Source organism: Chrysochloris asiatica, unplaced genomic scaffold (assembly GCF_000296735.1).
Source record: "Chrysochloris asiatica unplaced genomic scaffold, ChrAsi1.0 scaffold00121, whole genome shotgun sequence".
NCBI lineage: Eukaryota > Metazoa > Chordata > Mammalia > Afrosoricida > Chrysochloridae > Chrysochloris > Chrysochloris asiatica.
Window position 1 is genome coordinate 7,522,704 of NW_006408639.1, and position 4,552 is coordinate 7,527,255.

The following is a 4,552-nucleotide window of genomic DNA, read 5'->3' on the forward strand; positions in this document are numbered from 1 at the left end:
ATTAACAATTTCCTTTTGGTACAGTGATTCTGTGTATTCCTTCCATCTTCTCTTGATGCTTTCTGCATCATTCAATAATTTGCCCAGAGAACCTTTCAATAATGAAAGTCAAGGCTTGAATTTTTTCTTTAGTTCCCCCAGCTTGAGAAATGCTGAGCGTGTTCTTCCTTTTTGGTTTACTGATTCCAGATATTTGCACAATTTGTTGTAATATTTGGCTTATCTTCTCGAGTTGATCTTCGAAATTTTCTGTTCAGCTCTTGGGCCTCCTCGATTCTTCCATTTGCTTTAGAATCTTTACGCTGGAGAGCAAGTTTCAGTGTCTCTTCTGACATCCATTTTGATCTTTTCCTTCTTGTCTTCTCAATGACTTTTTGCTTTCTTCATGTATGATGTTCTTGATGTCATAAAAAAAAAAAAATTCAATCAAGACTGACTTTTGAGAGCATCTGTTGAGCCAGTTAAATTCAAGACATAGAGGTCACCAATTTAAGACAGGAGGTATGGCTACCTTTTGGGAGTGATTCCAATGAGGTAATCCTGAAAGATTTTCTCAAAGAACACAGGATGATCACAAGGGCTTATGAGACAATTGAAAACTGTATTGGTTAGAAAAAGACCAGAAAAGTTACATCAAGGATTTTCTTTCCATTACAACAATGCAACTGCCCATTCTTCAAGTGTGGCAAGGACTGCTTTATAAGCATTTCGTTAGAAAATCTTACCCCACTCACCGTACAGTCCTAATCTTGCCCCTTCAGATTCCTTTTTGTTCCCCAAACTCAAAGAACATTGAAAAGGAATGTGATTTTAGTCCATGAAGGATGCCAAAACTTCATTTATAATGTGGTGTGAATCAAAGAGCACAGAATCCTCAGGAACGGGTTAGAGGGATGGTAACTGCCTTCTAAAATGCATAGACCTAGATCTAGATGGAGACTATGTCAAGAAAAAGTAATACATGTTTATATTTTTGTTTAATAAAGGTTTTTATGATTTTGCAGTAAGACTTTTTGACTTACTCTCATGTATTTATTTGGTTGTTGTTGTTTTTATGTGCCATCAACTCGGTTCTGATTCATTGCAACCCTGTATAGGGTTTCCAAGATGAAGCTGGTGACTTTGAACTGCTGACCTTGGTACTCAAACCGACCTTGCAGTCCAGGGGTTTATGCCTTATCTCACAGCACCAAAACTCCTTTGTATATGTGTGTATATATGTGTGTGTATATATATATACACACACATATATGTATGTATATGCATGTGTGTGTGTATATATCTGTATACACACACACACACACACATATATACATGGAGTCCTGGTGTGGCATTGTAGGGCAGAACCAAGTCAAGGGCACTAAAAAACAACAGCAACATAATATACACATGGAGCCCTGGTCTGGCGCTGTGGGCTAATGCCCTGGACTGCAAAGTCAGTTTGAAGTTCAAGGTCAAGGAGGTACCAACAATAATAATAATAAAGACAACCCAATCCTTCCTAAAATAAACAGTTCAATAATCTGCTGCAATGACCACACACAACTCAAACAGCATACTCACAGCTATGGGGTTTATTAGAGAAGTGATCAGGTTAAAACTTAGGGTCAGAAATACTCAGAAAACAGTTCTCAGGTCAGGACAGCCGCTGCTCAGTTGGCCCACTGATAGGTCTCTCTCTGACCCTCAGATCTTGGCCGGACAGCTGCCCTGCTCTGGCAATGTTGTTACAAAGTTCTTTCAGTACTGTTGATAAATGCTCAAAGGGCATTCTACTCCACTGTGAGCTTCTACCTGAAGGCACTGAGCTCTAGCTCCATGGGTTAGTAAACCCAGGTCCCTGGTTAAGTGCCTAGAGCAGGGGTGGGGAATGTCTGGCTCAAGTCCTATATCATTGTGGGTAAGTGCTGTCGAGTTGGTTCTGACTCATAGCAACCTTGTATAGGGGTTCAGAGGAGCAGACGGTGAGCTTGAACTGCTAACCTTGCAGATCAAACCAACCTTGCAATCCAGCACGTTAACCCACAATGCCGCGCCAGGACTCCAAGGCCTGTATAATGCCCACAAAATGATTTAGTCTTCCCCTGCCAAGGCAACTGCAGTTCCAGCTCTCACAATGGTGGTGGTGGAGGTATGCAGTGGGGTCGGTTGGTTCCGACTCATAGCCACCCTGTCTAGGGTTTCAGAGGCTGTAAATCTTTATGGAAGCAGAAAGCCTCATCTTTCTCCCACGGAACAGCAGGTAGTTTTGATTTGCAGTGATTCTGTGGGGAAAAGATGAGACTTTCTGCTCCGATAAAGATGTACAGCTTTGGAAACCCTAGACAGGTCACTGTGAGTTGGCACTGCCACGCAGCTTCCACCACCACCACCAGCAGCAGGAACTTTTAAGCTAAAGATAAGTACATTTTCATATATCTGTCTCCAAATTCTAAAGGAATATTTTAATATGAGAAGGGATTTGTGCTTGACATTTTTTCAGTCTAACGTTTAAACAGTGCTTAATCTTTTAATTGGCAAATTCCAAGCAGTCAGATTCTAGGGAAACATCAGTAGATCAAAGCTGAAAGTACAGGTTCCCTTTTTAAGGACACTGGGCATTTTATTTCTAAGTAAAAATTGTATTAAAATGTCAGGTACCTAATCAAGATTACCACTGGATTTAAATATAATGACATAAGATGGTACTGGATTCTACTCAAGCTAAGACAAGAGCACAAATGCTCTGAAATGGGATGTGAAGATGTCTGCCATCTTCTTGATGAGATGGGTTATTTTCACTAATACAGATGAAACTTGGAATTCAGTGTGGGAGTAAAAACAAATCTGACACTGCCTAATGGAACTGCTTGACTTGGTTAGCATCCAAACAATCTATGGCTTCGTATTAACAGTCGTGGATTGGCACTTTCCGTACTGTTCGCGATGAGCCTGCTTTTTTCATTAGCATCTCTGTAGTTTTGAATGTACAATCAAGACCCAGTGCAGCAACCAGCTCCTTCTGCCACATTTACTAACACAGCCTGGTGGAATGTACATCTGAACTGCAAATACTAAGCAGTGTTCTATGAAGGACTTCAGCAAGTAAAGAAACCCAGCCTTCCAGACAGATTAAGACTGCCAAACTAAAGATTTAGCATTTATTGAACATTTAATCATGCCACTAATTATAAAGTAATCGTTTTATATATACATATTATGGGAAGAGATTTAAAATAATTTGTAAAAGACTAAAATTAATTGATTTCATGGTTGTTGTTATATCACCATGCTTGCTGGTCCTAAAAAGGAGCAATAAAAATAGCTCAGTTGTTGGTTCCCATTTTGTTCCATTTAGCCTTCTGTCACTTACTCAATTCAGTAATGTTTAATTGCTACTTTATGATTCCAGCTATGTAAATAACCAATTTCTTACAAATAAAGTGAAAACGGTTTTGATTCTACAAGTGATTTAAGCAGGAAAAGATCATTTATTTTTCCTGGTCTGGCTTTCCTTGCCCCCCACAGAATGTCCAGTTTTAAAGGGGATTTGAGAACTTAACAAAAAGACGAACAATCCAATCAAGAAATGGGCAAAGGACTTGAATTAATATTTCATCAAAAAGGACACTCAAATAGCCACCAAATACACGAAAAAATGTTCAGCTTCATTAGCCATCAGAGAGATGCAAATCAAACCATAATCATGTACCGTTTCATTCCCACTAGGATGGCTAAGATCAAATTTCAAAATCATAACCAACAAAGCAAAGCAAATCACAGCAAATGGTGGTGAAGATGTAGAGCAACTGGAACACTTCTCCCGTGGTAGTGGGAATTTGAAATTGTATAGTTACTGTGGATGACAGCTTGGTGGCTCCTCAAAAGATAAAACATAGAAGGACTACAATATTATCACACATATCACTTCTAGGTATATTCCCAACAGGCTTGAAAGTGGTAACGTAAACAGACACATATATACTGATGTTCACTGAAGCATTATCTCCATAAGCAAAAGATGGAAACAATGTAAATGTCCACAAACAAATGAATGAATAAGCAAATTTGGTACACACATACAATGGAATGATACTCATTCATAAAAAGAAATGAAGTATTGATACATGCTAAAACATGGATGAACTTTGAAAATATTGCACTGAATGAAATAAGAAAATCACAAATTTTGTATGAGTTGACTTAAATGAAATCTCTGGAATTTGCAGATACATAGAGATCAAAGGTTTATTCCTGGTTCCTAGTAGTATAGGATGGAAGGGGAGGGAGAGTCACTCTTTAGGAATCAGTAAGTTTTGGAACAAAACAAAAACCCTCACCACTGGACCAATAAACAACATTCTTATCAATGGAGAAACGATTGAAGTTGTCAAGGACTTCATTCTTCTTGGATCAACTGTCAACACTCACGGAAGCAGCGGTCAAGAGATCAGACGATGTATTGCATTGGGCAAATCTGCTGCACAGGAACTTTTAAAGTGTTGAAGAGCAGAGCTGTCAGCTTGAGGACTAAGGTGTGCCTGACGCAAGCCATGGTATTTTCAATAACCTC